The 16,705-nt window shown below is 39.5% G+C and overlaps 1 protein-coding gene across 2 annotated transcripts in view; it reads left to right on the top strand.

Annotated features, from left to right (window-relative positions):
- LRRC4C (leucine rich repeat containing 4C) overlaps positions 1-16,705 on the top strand; it is a 208,970-nt gene that overhangs the window by 175,200 nt on the left and 17,065 nt on the right. Inside the window, exon 2 of one of the 2 annotated variants that reach the window (XM_049890900.1) lies at positions 5,237-5,288. The exons of the other annotated variant lie outside the window; for it this stretch is intronic. The gene's annotated coding sequence lies outside the window, so the exon portion shown is untranslated. The remainder of the gene's footprint in view (positions 1-5,236; positions 5,289-16,705) is intronic. 2 annotated transcript variants of the gene reach the window in all.

Genomic DNA, 16,705 nt, shown 5'->3' with positions numbered 1-16,705 from the left:
GTTCTTCTCCTTCTTGTCACAATGGAGATAATACACTGTCTTAAAGAGGTTCAAAGGATCCTCTTCCTTCAGCTCTAGAGAATCTTCCAAGGATGTTCCCTCCCCTGAGATGTTCACGATAGAGGACCACATAATAGACAGAGCACTAGCCTAGAGCTCCAAAAATTTGACTTCTGGTATTAACCCTTATCTTAAAAAAAAGATAGATTTATATGACACATTGGCCAGATTATAGTATCCAGTATTCAATAAAACACTAATTTAGGTGTTGCTGTGAAATCATTTTTTATGTGTGGTTAACATCTATAATCAGTTGACTTTAAGTAAAGGAGATTTTTCTTGATAATGTTGGTGGTCTCATTCAATCAGCTAAAAGGTCTTAGAAGCAAAACTGAGGCTTCCAATGGAAAGAAGAAATTCTGCTTTAAAACTACAGCATCAACTCTTATGTGAGAGTTTCCAGGCTGCTGGCCTGCCTGACAGATTTTGAACTTGCCAGCCTCCACAATGGTATAAGCCAATTTTTTGAACGAAATCTTTTAATACATATACAGTGTGTATGTGTGTGTGTGTATATATAGTCACCATGAATTGGAATTTACTCCGTAGCAACTGGTAAAATATATATATATCTTTCCTATTTATATTCTATTGGTTTTGTTTCTCTGGAAAACTTTGACTAATTATTACATATTAGTTTTTTAGCCTAGATCACATTATTTAACTTCTTTCTATATTTTAACTGTCTCATTTGCAAAATGGAATATATATATACATATATATAAAATCTCTTCTGCCTACATCCCATAATTGTGAGGGACAAATGTAATAATGTAAACGAGTTTTTTTTTTTTTTTGAACTGTGACGTGTAATATAAACAAAAGATAGCACCCTCATCATGATCTTTCTCATGACCAATCTAGATTTTATGGCGAGAAGTGAAAGATCAAGACGGATCACCACTCTGGACTATTCCTTTTTCGTTTATATTTTCCTATGTCCGGGCATGATCCTGCATTTTGGGATGGGAACCACTTTCAGCCTCAAATAATCATTTCATGAAAGTGGAGAAGTTTTTAGCTGCTCTCCAACTACTAGGGCAGTGCTTAAAAACCATCAGTGAAAGGCCAGCTGATAGCAGACAGTTATATTCAATGTTGTTAATGAAGGAGAATTCAGGGAAATTCAGACAATTCAAAGAAATAACACTCTGAGGTGATAACAATCATTCTCATTACCTGAGAGCTTACGCCAGGCTTGGTGGTTTGCAGGCATAAACTCATCTGATGTTCAGAACAACCCTCTGAGACTGACTTTACAAAAAAAAAAAAAAAGAAAAAAAACCTTTTACAGATGAGGATATTGAAGCCTAGAAAGGTTATATAACTTGCCCCAAGTAAGAGAGCTACTATAGCTGATGCCAAAATTTACCAACTTAGCCTCTATGTCCAATTGCATGCAAGAGCCATTCTTATCTCCATCTTTATGCTTTCCTTCCCACTTGGCAATCCCCTTTCTCTCCTGAAAAGTCCTCCTAAGAGTCATCCAGCCTCTCTGACCTTTGGTTTCCCCACGTGTAAGCTTGGATCCAACTCATTGATTGGATCCATCAATGACCAAATCAAACAAAGCCCATGCTCTTGGACCTCATATACTAGTTCGAAGAGACAGAAAAGAACTTAATAAATAGACATATATTACCTCTGGTGGTGAGAAGTGCTATGAAGGGGAACAAAACTGAATAAGGGAATAGAGAGTGATAGGGCAGAGCAGAACCAGTGAAGGCCTCTCTGACGAGGTGACATTTCAGCAGAGCCCTGGAGGAAGTGAAGAACCAAAGTATACAAATATTTGGAGGAAAAGTGGCACCATTCTTATGGGGTGCATGCATAGCAACAGGCCTGTCTGGGTGAAAAGTGTTATTTGGAAAGGGAACAGTGAGTGTAAGATCCCTGGAGAATTAGGGTGCTGGGCATCTTGGAGGAATAATGAGGAACCAGAGTGGGAGGAGGAGGAGATCAGAGAAACAGAAGGGTAGCAAAGCAAAAAAAAAAAAGCTTCTCAGGCCACTACCCATTAAAAAACCTCTTGCAGTTGAGTCAATTCCAACGCATAGTGACCCTATAGGACAGAGTAGAACTGCCCCATAGAGTTTCCAAGGAGCACCTGGTGGATATGACCTGCCGACCTTTTGGTTAGCAGCCATAGCTCTTAACCACTGTGCCACCAGGGTTTCCCCTCCTCAGGCCACTAGGAAGACTTTAATATCACTCTGAGTGACATGAGAAGTCATTGAGTTTAGCAGGGAGAAGACTAGAATCTGACTTTCCTTTTGATAGTATCCCTCCACTTTGTGGAGAAAAGACCAAAGATAGAAGCAAAGAGACCAGATATTGAACTGGGCTATTAGAACAACCTTACTGAGAGAAAGATTGTAGTAGAGGATAGCAGTGCAGGTTAGGGGAAATTATCAGAATCTTGATATACAGGTTTGTGGATGTACAGGTGATAGGATGTAAAGGTAACAGGGCACAAAGGTATCAGGGTGTAGTGATGACAGATTGTAAGACAACAAAAGAAAGCTCAAGATGACTGAGAGTTGTTTTTTTTTTTTTTTTTTTTACCTGAACTACTGGTGGATGGCCCCAGAAACACTGCTTAGTCATGATAAACCAGCTGCTGTGGAGTTGATTCTGACTCATAGCTACCCTGTAGGACAGAGTAGAACTGCCCCATAGGGTTTCCAGGAAGCGCTGGTGAATTCAAACTGCCTACTTTTTGGGGAACAACCAAATGCTTAGTCACTCCACCACCAAGGCCTCTAGCCAAGATAGGAATTTAAAGTTTGGGGTTGGATGAATGAATGTATGGAATTACTATTTTAAAAAGTCCTTTTTTGGAATAGTTCCAGAGATGGAGTGTGAGTTGGAAAGTAGAGTTTTATTTTGGACTGATAAATTTGTGTTGCCTCTAAGTGGAGGTGTTGAATAAGCAGTTACATATACAAGTCTGTATTTCTGGTTGGAGTTATATGCTTGGCAGTTTTCAGTAGTGTTTAAAGCAATAATGAGATCACCTAGAGAGTAAGTATAATGCAGAAGAATTTCATGAATTAAGCCTTGGGCATGCCAAGGTTTAGTGGCCATGGGGTAATACAGAATCAGCCCGCTGATATTATCTGAGTGGTCCTGAGATAGGAAAAGAATCAAGAGAGTGGTTTCCTAGGAGCTAAGGGAAGAAAGTGTTCCAAAAAGGACTGACTTGTCACTAATGTCAGATGCTGTTAATTTTTATCTAAGATGAGAACTGAGAATAAACTACTGATTAAACACGGGTTTTCACCTCTCACTTTTTCTTTACTACTCTCCCAAGGAACACACATATACACACACACTAATTATTACAAACTATCTTGCTCTCATATGATCATAAATCCCAGGCACATTAACTTATAACTTAAAACTCATATTTCTTAGATGGCATAGTGGTTAAGAGTTTGACCGCTAACCAAAAGGTTGGTAGTTCGAATTTACCAGCTGCTCCTTGGAAACTCTATGGGGCAGTTCTCCTCTGTCTTCTCAGCTTGACTCAACAGCAATGGTTTTTGTTTGTTTGTTTATTTCTTTAAGTCATGAGATTTGAAGGAGCTTTTTATATGATTGTTACACTTTTTTTTTTAATAAAATGACAGAAAATACACAGATCATCTCTATAGTAAATTTGTAATTATATTATTTATATAATATGTATAATATATATATTATTTATATATGTATTATGTAGTGCATATCACTTACATAATAATACTTGTGTACTAACACTTCCTGGTCGCTTGTTGTTTTGAAGTTTGAGAAGCACTTTTTTAATTATCTGTTCTAAGCAAAACAATCTAGCGTAGTAAATGACCCAGCTTTGAAGCTGACACTATCAGACTCTACCACCTGCTAACACCTCCTTGTTGAAGTCAACTGCAGACCCACACTCCACTCCTCCTTTCCTGAAGATTTTAACACCTGCCTCCGTGTTCTCTCCAGCCCTACTCCTGATAAAATTCTTAGTGATTTCGATATCCATGTTAGTTCTTGATCTTGTTTGCTAATTGCATGGAATCTTTCCACTTGCTGTTGCTCAGGGTTTCCTCTAATTTTTAGTCTGCATCAACTATATTTCTAAGTTTGGGCTATAAAGATCTGTATTTGTTGGAATTAAAGTGTTCAGTTTATTATGCTTTGCGAAATGCCAGCATTCTAGGTGTCTCTTTGCTCCAAGTACTGTGTGGCCCTCAATCTCAGAATCTGGTTTTTAATGTGCCGGGTTAGGGAGGAACCCTGGTGGTGCAGTGGTTAACAGCTACACCTGCTAACCAAAAAGGCTGGCAGTTCGACTCCATCAGCCACTTCTTGGAAATCCTATGGGGCAGTTCTACTCTGTCCTATAGGGTCGCTTTGAATAGGAATCAACTCAATGGCAATGGATTTGTTTTTTTTGGCAGGGCGGAGAGGTGGGGATTGAGCATGAGGTTATATATCATTCTTGTTATTGGATGTGGGGGAAAATCTCAACTGGATTTTGTAGCAGATGCCTCTGCCACACCTTTAACAGCCCATTTGACTTTAATAATGCAGTGTGTTCTGTTTAACTATTTCCTATCTCTCTTCAAAGGAGCCCTGGTGGTGCAGTGGTTAAGTGCTTAACTGCTAACTGAAAGGTCAGCAGTTCAAACCCACCAGCTGCTCTGTGGGAGAAAGATGGGGCAGCCTGCTTCTGTAAAGATTTACAGCCTTGGAAATCCTATGGGGCAGTTCTACTCTGTCTTACAGGGTCGCTATGAGTTAGAATCAACCTGCTGTCAATTGGTTTCGCTTTTTGGTTCTTCTCTGTTTTCAAAATACATGATCTCCTTTGATCTTTTTCAAAATCTCATGTGGTGGTTCTGATCAGGACCCTGGATCAGAGAGAAGACATGACTTGCTAAAGGTCATCTAATAAATCGGAACCCAATGTAGATGGCAGATTTTCTGACTCCAAATGCGTATTTTTTATTGGCATTGAAAAAAATGTGTTGTTTAAAATGACCCATGTCTAAAATAGCTACCTTGGCTTCGTGCCCAGAACATTGTTAAAACACCCTGGCAATTCAATAAATATTGTCACCAGTAGTGTCTGTGGTGGTGGCAGTAGCTCGAGAAATGTGCAGAATTGTTCTAATGGATTTTTTTTTTTTTTTTTTTTTAGATTGCCAAACACGTTGCCTATTAACAGCATAGTGACCACAATGGAGAACTAGGTGGGTGATGATTCATGCTAAATTTTTCCCACAATATGCTGAACACCACAACAGCAGCTAATGTGAAGTGGCTCATTATATACTGTCAAATTCAATGACAGCAACGACCAGCTTTGCTAGCATGAACAACTTGGGGAAAGCCCAGCTACTGCAAACCACTGAATTTCAAAAAAAAAAAACAATCTGCAGTAGAGTCGAAAAGACATAGCCAGTGAGTCATATTTGCAAATTTCTTGCATACTTCCCTTTGCCAGTTTAGAAACAGCCTTCATGTTCTCAGCTTGACTCCAGAGATAACTCTCCTTGTGATTCACTTCTCTTGTGAGTGCCTCCTCCTTCAGTCTTATTTTATGAGCTAAGGACATTATAAGAGAATTGATGGTTCATGGACAAAGTTGGAAATGGGGGTCTCCTACGGAAATATTCCTGAAGCCTCTCTCTCCGACCCAACCACATACATAAACACATTTACCTTTTGCCGAGAGGCATTGGTGGTGCAGTGGTAGAATTTTCATATTCCATGATGGAGACCTGTGTTTGATTCTTGCCCAGTGCTCCTCATGTGTAGGCACGGCTGGTTGGCCAGTAGAGGCTTACGGGCTTGTGTGTCACTATGATACTGAATGGGTTCCAGCACAGCTTCCAGACTAAGACAGGCTAGGAAGAAAGATTTGGTGATCTACTTCCAAAAATCAGCCAGTGAAAAGCCTATGGATCACAATGGTCCAATCTGTGACCCATAACAGGGATGAGACAGGACCTAGCAGCCTTTCCTTTCGTTGTGTATGGGGTTGCTATGAGATGGGAGTTGCCATGATTCAGGGGCCGACTCTTTTATTGTAGCATAGTGTCCATGGGTGATGTTTCTACCAAGAAAGAGATCAGGAGGCAGCAAGCAGACGTACTGATCCTAGCTCCAATCATTTATGATTGTGCATATTTTGTCTCCGTTAAATTTTGATCTCCCTGAAAGCAGGATCCTGGATTTTTTATGTAGTCTAGTGCCTATGAGCCATAGTTAACCCTCCATAAATATTCATCCTCAGAATTAACGCATTCCCTTCTAAAAAGTCCATAACCAACAAAGGGACTGTGACTTAATCTTCCTGCTTCCCCTACCCCTAGCATAGGGCCTGACACATAGTAGGTGGAAAAGAATGTGCTTGTTTTGTGAAAGAACAAGAGGACAAATGAGTCCATCAATACAGTAGTTCCCTGGGGCCAAATTAAAGGCTAAGCAAGTGATTCCCAACCATCAGAGATATAAAAGTGATGGTTTCCAACCATTTTTCTTTGAGTTACCAGGGATACTATCCTAAAAGTGGTTGTTTATTTTGGCAGGCAAGAGCTAATCTGAAGCCATTTTATTTTTATATTCAAATGTCTATAAAATAGAAATACACCGGAGACCTATTCTTTGCTCACAAATGATCTGTGGAATAATAACGTGCTCGTTTTTCCAGCTGTGCCATACTTTGGTGCTATCCCGGGTTTAATTGAATATATGCTGTGACCTTGGTTTTGTTCACTGGGCATGGGGGGGTGTCATTGGCATGAGGGTTCTGAAGAGCTAGCTTTTAGGGAATGTCATTTCCCTAATTTGGGGTTGGCCTACAGGAAATAATGGGCGAAGTCCTGCAAAAAGATGCATTTTATTTGCATGCGATTCACATGACGCTAGTAATTTTCCCCCAAAAAAAAAAACACTTTTTATTTTTCATTACCTATTTGCTGAATCCTAAATGCTATCAGTATGATAATAGTATTGTCCATAACAGTCTCATGTTTCATCATAATTAAATAAACAGCTTGTGAATTGCAGTCCCAAAAATGTCTGTGTTCTACTCTTAACTTAAGGGGTTTCCATAGAAACCTGGAGCAGCCGGCTTAACTGACATTTATTTAACTTGAGGCAATATGCAGTATTGCTATCTCTCTGTTTTTCTCTCTGTCATCCTGTGTATGTGTCTCTCTCTCTTCCTTCAACCCTCTCAAACCTGTCTCCCCTCTCAGTCATCTTCCGCTTTCCTCTCCTCCTCCCTTTTCTCTTGTTAGCCATGAGGAAGTAATTTGGACTCAGTTAGATTTAACAAATGTAATAATACTAAAATGGGCTCTGATACTTAAGTGTAATTGTGTTATTAGCTGGAAATGTTTTTCTTCAAAAATAAAGGAATTGGGAATGAAGTTTACTAAAGTGGCACACGTTGGTAAGAAGGAACCTTACTAGTCTGATGTTTCTCCTCCCTCCTAATTTTCCATCTTCTAAATGGAACATAAAATTATCATGCTGATCATATTCCAAGAGGAAGGAAGAGTTTACTTAGGAAAGAAAAACTTCTGATATACTGAGAACCTACTGTGTGCCAGATATTTTGCTAGGTACTGTCATGAAGTTTGTCTTGTTGTTGTCGTTAGCTGCCGTTGAATTGGGCCCTGACTCATGGCAACCCCATGCACAATGCACAACAGAGCAAAATGCTGACCAGTCCTGCCTCATCTCCATGACTGATTGTGGATTGGACCATTGTGATCCAAGGGGCTTTAATTGGCTATTTTTTTGCTTTCTTTCTTTCTTTTAACTGTGCTTTAAGTGAAAGTTTACAGCTCAAGTTAATTTCTCATTCAAAAATTTATATCCATGTTGTTTTGTGACATTGTTGCAATCCCTATAATGTGACAGCATGCTTCCTCTTTTCCGCCCTGGGTTCCTTGTATCTATTCGTCCACCCAGTTCCCATCCCTTCCTGCCTTCTCTTCCTGCTTTTGGACAGGAGCTGCCCATTTGGTCTCATATGTTTGATTGAGCTAAGAAGCACGTTCCTTAAGCATGTTATTTTTTTGTTTTATAGGCTTGTCTAATCGTTGTCTGAAAAATGGGCTTTGGGAATGGTTTCAATTCCCAGTTAGTAGAGTGTCTGAGGGCCATAGTTTCAGGGGTTCCTCCAGTCTCTGTCAGACTAGTAAATCTATTCTTTTTACATGAATTTGAACTCCCTTCTACATTTTTTCCCCCCACTCTTTCCAAGACTCTCTGTAGTGATCCCCATCAGGGCGGTCCTTGGTGGTAGCTGGGCACCATCTAGTTCTTCTGGTCTCAGGCTGGTAGAGTCTCTGGTTCATGTGGTACGTTAGTACTTTGGGCGAATATTTTCCTAGTGTCTTTGGTTTTCTTCATTCGCCTTTGCCCCGGGTGGGATGGGACCAATAGATGTATCTTAGATGGCTGCTTGCAAGCTTTTAAGACCCCAGATGCTACTCATTAAAGTGAAACGTAGAATGTTTTCTTTATGACCTGTGTTATGCCAATTGACTTAGATGCCCCTTTAGATAATTGGCTTATTTTTGGATGTAGATCACCAGGCCATTTATCCTAGTCCATTTTAGTCTGAAGGGCCAACTGAAATTTGTTCAGCATCATAGCAACACACAAGCCTCTGCTGACGAATGGGTGGTGGCTGACCATGAGATACATTGGCCAGGAAGCTAACCTAGGTCTCCTGCATGGAAGGTGAGAATTCTACCTCTAAACCACCACCGTCCCCTAAGTTGTCTCAGTTATCTCCATAGAAGTCACTGTGAGGCAGTGTGCTGGAAAGAAATGGATGTGGAGTTGGAGATTCAATTTCAGGCTCTACCACAGGTCCACTGAAAAGCCTTGGGTAGTGCTTCCATGCTGTGTCTTGGTTTCTCAAAGACAAAGTGGTTATGACTGTTTCTGAGTAATGGGGTTTGTTAGGATTAGATATGCTAATGTAGTCAGCACGCTGTAATAGTTCTCCTCTTCATCTCTTCAGAGGTGAAGAGAATGAGTCCCTGAAAAAGTAAGTCACTTACCTAAAACTTTACGGCTAGTAGAAAATGGATCCCTATGTTCAGTGATTAAAAGTGGTGGATTTAGAAAGACCTTGTACCTGTGTGACAGGGATAATTGTTCTTACTTCCTGTGATTGTTATGAGGATTGAATAAAATTGTGTTTTTAAGGTACTTAGTGCCTGCCACATAGAAAGATCACTGTGTTTTCTACCCTCCTTTCCTCCTTCCCTCCCTCTTTCCAATTTGTTTTGTTTTTAGTATGTATTCAAAGGCAAAACAATCAATTTCCAAAGTCTGTGTAATACTTATAGTTTAAAATTATCTCACAGTGTGTAAACTAGGTCAAGTTTTTCTGATAAAAATGAAAAAGGAAAGACAGAGAATATCACACCCATTTTACGGATTAGGAAAATGGAGATTCAGAATTGTCAATGACGAAAACTAGGTCTGGTGAATAAGGAAGCTAATGCTTTACTTAGTTCTCTAACCCATTGCCGTCATTGATTCCAACTCACGGTAACCCTATAGGACAGAGTAGAACTGCCCTGATGGGTTTCCAAGGAGTGGCTGGTGGATTTGAGCTGCTGGCCTTTTGATGGCAGCCCAGATCTTAACCACTGCAGCACCAGGGCTCACCTAGCTGTCTGAAGTCCTTTTTATCATTAAAATGCTTAAGTCTGTTATTCTTAATTTGGGTCCTATGTTTTTTGAGTTTTAAGGCTAAACTTGCAGTTATTAGCCCATCTTTCTAATGAATAGTGAGAGAAGGAAACTTTTGGAAGGGGAGGAGAAAAGGAAGTAAGGAGAGGATAGCTGTAAAAACGATTGTAGGCCTGTTCCCAGATCCTTCTTCCTGGACTGAAGGACATGCAGAACTGGCATTCTCAAGCCCAGTCATTGATGAGGCAGTGGTTTTGCCAAGCATTATACCTTAGTGTTGCTGGTTGGAGAAAAGGGAGGAGTGAGGAGAAACAACTCAAAATAGAAGCCAGACATCAGTCATCAGTCAGAGATTGTCTTAGTTACCTAGTGCCGCTGTAACACAAATGTCACAAGCGGTTGGCTTTGAAAAACAGAAATTTATTTTCTCACAGTTCTGAAGAAAGTGAAAATCAGGATCTTGGATATGTAGACTCCTTCTTTGTCAGGTAGCCCTAGGTGTTTCTCGGTTCCTTGGCTATTCTCACATGATGTTTGTCTTTCACATGCCTCTATGTCTTATCTGCTCTTTTTAAAATTCAGAAGTGATTAGATTTAGATCCCAACCAACTTGAATATGATTTAATTGACATAACAAAGAAAACTCTATTCCCAAAGAGGATTACAACCACAGGTATGTATCTGTGTGCTATCAAGTTGATTCTGACTCATCGAGACCCTGTAGGACAGAGTAGAACTGCCCCACAGGATTTCCCAAGCTGTAATCTTAATGGAAGCAGATCACCAGGCCTTTCTCCCATAAAGCCACTGAATGGGCTCAAACTGCTGACTTTTCAATTAGCAGCTGAGCACTTAACCATTTTGCCACCAACGCTCCTTTCCATAGGTATAGGGGTTAGGATTCCAACTCGTATTTTGGGGGGACACAATTCAGTATATAACAGAGATGTTGGTGGACACCTAGAGAATTCAGAAGAGTTGTTATTATTGTGGAAAGGCAGGGAGTATAGTCAGGACAAGAGTTTGGTGAGATATGATGTCTGGAGAGGGTGATCGCTACTCTGTACACGTGCACACTCATGTATATAGGATTATTGTGAATGAGCATTTCCTTAAAGTATAATCATTTTGTTGCAGCAAAGAACTCATACTAGGAGATAAGATGTTCTTCAATTTCTTGTTGTGTGCTTTTGCTTGAATTATTACTAGACTATTTTGTGGTATTTTTGAAGGAATTATTTTAAGCCACTTGTCCATTTTGTGAGTGTTAGTTTTGCTAAAGCTAAGTAATATAATCCCTAAACCAAAATATCAAACCAAACTCATTGCTGTCTAGTTGATTCCAACTCATAGCAACCCCGTAGGACAGAGTAGAACTGCTCCATAGAGTTTCCAAGACTGAAATCTTTCTCCTGAAGAGTGGCTGGTGGTTTGGAACCACAGACCTTTCAGTCGGCAGCCAAGTGCTTAACCACTGCACCACCAGAGCTCCTTAATATAATTCCTAAACCACTTAACTTGGCACACAGAAAAAGTAGTACCTCACAATGTACCAAAAACATATAAAAAAGTAATGTTGTCACAGGTAACCCCTCTGTGTTGTGGAACTCTCTCTCTTGCCCAGGATTCTGTGACACATGGAACCATTGCCAAATCAGTAAAGCTTAATTTATTTCTTATTTCTTAGAAGGAATTATTATTTCCCCTGATGCCCTAGTGGATCATTTTGGTAGTCAAAACTCAGGGTTGAATAGTGGTTTTATTACTGGTTTGTGTGCCTCTCTGAACTTAATTATCTCCACTTTTTTGAAGGGGTCTATTATCATCCCTACCTATTTCACAGGATAATCTGGTTTTAGGAGAGTGGGAACAGGAAATCAAAAAGGAGTCTTTCTGTATGCTCCGGATCAGGAGTGGGAGACTTTTTTCTGTAAAGGACCAGAGAGCGAATATTTCAGGTTTTATGAGCCATATAGTCTTTGTTGCAGCTATTCAATTCTGCCGTTTAGTGTGGAAGCAGACATAGATAATATATACACAAATGTGCATAGTTGTGTTTCAATAAAATTTTATTTACAAAAATGAGTGATGGACCATAGTTTGCCAGCCATTGATAAAGTATCCTGCCTATATCTCCGTAGCACTTCCATTTCTCTTCACCTGTCAGCTGCTTCCTAAAGGATGGGATTGATGAAAAGGGATGGAAATGACAACCACACTATGATTTACATGGATTTCACTTTTTGATTAAAGTTTATCTTTAAACTTTGGATTAAAATTTATCTTTCCAGTATCCTTTTGGCTTTGGTAAGACTCGTATTGTCTTCACTTTACAGAACAGTACAGAAAGTTTAAGTGACTTGCATTAGTATCATCCAGAGTCTATAATATCCGTATTCGAATCTATCAGTTTTGTGTTTTTCATTGGATTATTCTTTCTAAAATCCATCCTTTATAGAATAATGACAGATGATGGGTAAAGTAACCAAGAAGTAATTTCCTTCATCTAAACCCAAGCAAAAGTAGTTAACTAATGACAGTTAAATACCAGTACCAGTTGGCACCACATCACTTGAGACTCATGGTGGCCTCATGTGTGTCAGAGTACAACTGTGCTCCATGGGGTTTCCAGTGACTGGTTTTTCAGAAGTAGATTAACAAGCCTTTCTTCTCAGGTGCCTCTGGGTGAACTTGAGCCTACAACCTGTTGGTTACCAGTCAAGCGCATTAACTGTTTGCACTACTGAAGGACTCCTGCAGTTAAATAGGGGGATACATAGGCTTCTCTACTTTCTTATTCGATTAAGTTCTCATGGGACACTCAGGTTCTTATTGCTTTTTATGTATACTCCTGAATTTTTCCCATGGTATATTTTTGGAAATTATGCCTTATAGGCAAAATGAATACAGGAAAATACAGGAGTCCTTGCTTTGCACAGTACTGATAACTGAAGCTTGTGTATATTGGAACAGAGTCCCCATTTTGCAAGGTTCCATGGTAACCGAGAGCAAATCTGTAATCAAGAAACTGTGTAAAAAAGAAGACTTGGTTCCAATATGCACAGCTAAGGTTTAACGCGGCACCGTGCAAAATGAGAACTGCCTTAAGTAAATAAATAAGAATCCAAGTTCTAAATGTCTGCATTTGCTGCATAATTCCCTCTTTTGTGGTCATTGGGGGAAATGAAGAAATCACTGATTCCAGTAATTTCCATTATCTGACATGTCATCACCAAGGTTTCCTCATTATGCAATGTTAACATTGTTGAGGTTACTTGAAACCAGTTTCCAGTACCAATTAGGAGGCCATCCCTGCTATCTGTAGTCTGATTAAATGACATTGCCTGGAAATCACAGAAAGAGTCTACTCTGTTTCCTCCCCTTGCTCAGATCTCATAAACACAGACTCAATTTAAGAGAGTTTCCTTACCAGGTTTTTGTGGGCCATTGTGATGAATTTATTAAACTATAAGCCATGCTGACAACTGGAAGGCAGTGACTCTGAGATCTTCAATGACAGCCAGGACTGGATGTTGAGAACTTGTTCCCATGTTCCTGGGAGTCCGAACCATATAGAAGTCCGAACAGCCAATGTGTGAGTCAGGAATCAAGAGAGCTTGTGAAATATAAAGGGAGTCGTATAGAATAAGGACCCCAGTGCAGATCAATGACCAACTATACTAAGAAACTCATGATGTCAAGTCAACATATATTTTAGCTAAAATCAGAGCCTGGCCCAGGTACTTATTATTTCATACCTCAATTACCGAAATAATTTCTTAGTAGATCTTCTGGCCTGACAGTTCACATTTTCCTTTCCATCATCCCTATTTTTGCAAACCTGCTTTTCCTTAAATATTCTTCTCATTTTCATATTCCCTTTCAGCAAAAAGAGAAAAATCCAGTCCCTTTCATCGCTCCTCTGACTTAATATAGAATCTAAACTCTTTTGTCTATGTCTCACAACCTGGTCTTATTTTACTTTTCTTACCTTCTTTCCCACTGCTTTTGAGTATAGATTCCTACTAGAAGTCAGCTTATGCCTCTCTCTACCCTCTGCTCATGTGTTTCCCTCCCGGTACGGTACATGCCTATCTTCTAACAAATTTTTCTTTCTCTTTCATTCTGTGTGTAATCCCATAACACACTGTGCATTCCTTTCCAGTACTTTCCACTGTATTTTAGCTCCCTGTTTTCTCACCTGTGAATCCCACTACACTGAGAGATTCTTCACTGGAAGACATCTGCCTCTGTATCAAGCACTGGGCACCCTGCTCGACACTTAGTAGGCTCTCAACAGATAGCATTGAAGGAATAAATACTTATGTTTTTCTCTCACTTGAAAAGCTAGACCTTTTACTCATTCAAATACAGGCATCTTCCTAGATGCCACATTCATATAACCTTCGCTGACTGTTCAAACCTCAGTGGTTCCCTCTGAGCACCCAGAATACTTATAATTATCTATGCAATCACACACACACAAACACACATACTCATTCACTCAGTGTAGCACTTGGGCATAGGTTTATGACCCTGTTGTTTATGTTAGGCTTGTCTCAGCACAGTGTTTCAAATATCAGTGATGGAAAGTTACTGAATTAAAGGAGTTTCTTTGTAGGTAAAGACCACACAGTGTTGGTGAGCATACTTAGAATCACATAATAATATTAGAGCTGAAACGACTGTAAAGATTCTTTCCCAATACCCTACTATAAAAATTAGTCCCGGACAACTTTAGTACCTTGCCTAGGGATATATGTTTGTATCTGTTTTGGTTACTGCCTAGGAAATTAGGGCTTTGTACTGTTTAATAATGAGCAGGAAAGTAAGTACTTGGTAAAACATAAAAGGTGAATTTAAAATCTGAATGGTTCTATATTCATGGTATTTATTCTCTGCAGATTTCCTTGCATGGCAATTTAAATTGCATTCCTCATTACAAAAATCCATATGCCTTTTGGGTGTTACTTGTTTGTTTTCAACCTATCAAGGCAGTTATGACCTTGGCACAGGGCATTTCCTAAGGATTAATGAGCAGTTGGGGGTTAATGGCCATCAACTCCTCCCAGCCAGTCATCAATCCAAAGGAAGCTTGAGGAAGCAAGGTCATTAACTGCATTACCAACTTTCTGAAATCAAACCCTCCTCTGCCTGTCTCACCAAGGACTTCTGTTTCAGATGGGCTTGTTAGATTTTTCAAAATCTTCTTCAGTTGCTTGACCTGTCATTAACCTGACAGAAAAAAAAAAAAAGTGTGTAATCAATTCACCAGGAAAAAAGCAAATAGAAGAATAACCATTAGTTTTTGTGGGCTGACAGGAGAATGACATAAGGAAAAAAAAAAAAATTCTATATTTTGATTAAACATTATATGAAATATGCAGCCTCTTTCATTTGATTTTCTTTCCTTCTCCATTTCAGGCTGAAAGACTAGAGAGAATTATTGTCCATCCTGAGAAGCTAAAATATCTGTCCAGTTTCTGCAATTTAACCTCCCACCCAGCATCCAACATTGGTTTTAAAAAACCAAACCAAACCCATTGCTGTGGAGTCGATTCCAACTCATAGAGACCCTATAGAACAGAGTAGAACTGCCCCATAGAGTTTCCAAGGAGCTCCTGGAGGATTTGAACTCCCGACCCTTTGGTTAGCAGCTGTAGCACTTAACCACTACACCACCAGGGTTTCCTAACATAGATTTTAGGGCGGTGGAGTCTTTATTTGGGTTTTGGTTGTGTTTGTTTTAATGATATATTATTTTTTCTCATTTATTCTTGTATGCAGTTGATTTTTATAAGAAGTATAGTATTTTCTTCTCTGGCATTAGTATTAGTCAGGGTCACCCAAAGTACCCTAAGTGATAGACGAACAGCAACAATTCTTGTATTCTGCTAGTATATTTTTCTCTGAGGAACAAACTGCAACAAAATAGAGGAAGAGCCTGGAGTAAAGTTAGGAGTAGAAGAAAGGTCTCATTTTTCTTTTGTTTAATCTGTTGAGGCATCTCCAGCATATTCCATCCATTGTGAGTCCATCCAGAGGCTCCAGTGAAGAAAAAAGTGGCCACCAAAAACAATATGGAGCACTTTCCTACTCTAGCACACACAGGGTCTCCATGATTTGGAGTCAGCTCAATGGCTATTGGTTTGGTTTTTTGGTTTCCATTGTTTGAAGCAAATTTTTAGTCATGCTGATTTTTGGTAACTAAATTTTTCACAATGTTAATGTGTTTATAAGGTTGTTCTGCTTGTTTGTGTGTGGAGGACAGCAAAGAGTAATTATTGAGCACCCTCCTTTCCATTTGTGCTATCTCCTGTACCATTCTTATCTTTTTGGTTTAAAAATGAGTCTTATCTGTAGAAATTGATATATTATTTATTATTGCAAAGTTAGATTATCCACATGGATCTTAACTATGAACTGAATCTGGGCTTTAGTAATTCAATTCAGCAAATGTTTACTGAATACCTAGACATAGTCCTTGTCTTCAAGAAGTTTATAATTAAATAGATTGAATGGTTGAACATGTTCCCAAACATTTAGATTCAAACACAGAAGTGGTAAAGCTGTAGTCTTGGCATTAAGACTTTTGGAGGAAGGATGAAATAATACTGGTCAGCAAGACTGAGGAAGACCTGGTAAAAATGGTCATTGTAAAATGGCTCTGAAGTTGGGTAAAATTTTGATAGAAAAGTTCAGGGTAGGCTATTCCAGGCTGAGAAAAGAATGCAAGCAAGGCCATGAAGAGGAAAAGTAATGGGTTGTACATATAGAATGGGAAACAGACTGGAGTGTAGCCCATACTATGGAGAGCAGTAGGAAGTAAGACTGTGAATGCAGTATGGTGCCTCATCATGGAAGGTCTTACGGGTCAAACTAAGGCAGTCGTTCTCAATGAGTTTGCCCCCCCCACCCCCGGGGACATTTGGCAATGTCT

Source organism: Elephas maximus, chromosome 7 (genome assembly GCF_024166365.1).
Source record: "Elephas maximus indicus isolate mEleMax1 chromosome 7, mEleMax1 primary haplotype, whole genome shotgun sequence".
Lineage (NCBI taxonomy): Eukaryota > Metazoa > Chordata > Mammalia > Proboscidea > Elephantidae > Elephas > Elephas maximus.
The sequence above is the reverse complement of the archived record's forward strand: the minus strand, read 5'-3'. Positions and strand labels throughout refer to the sequence as shown.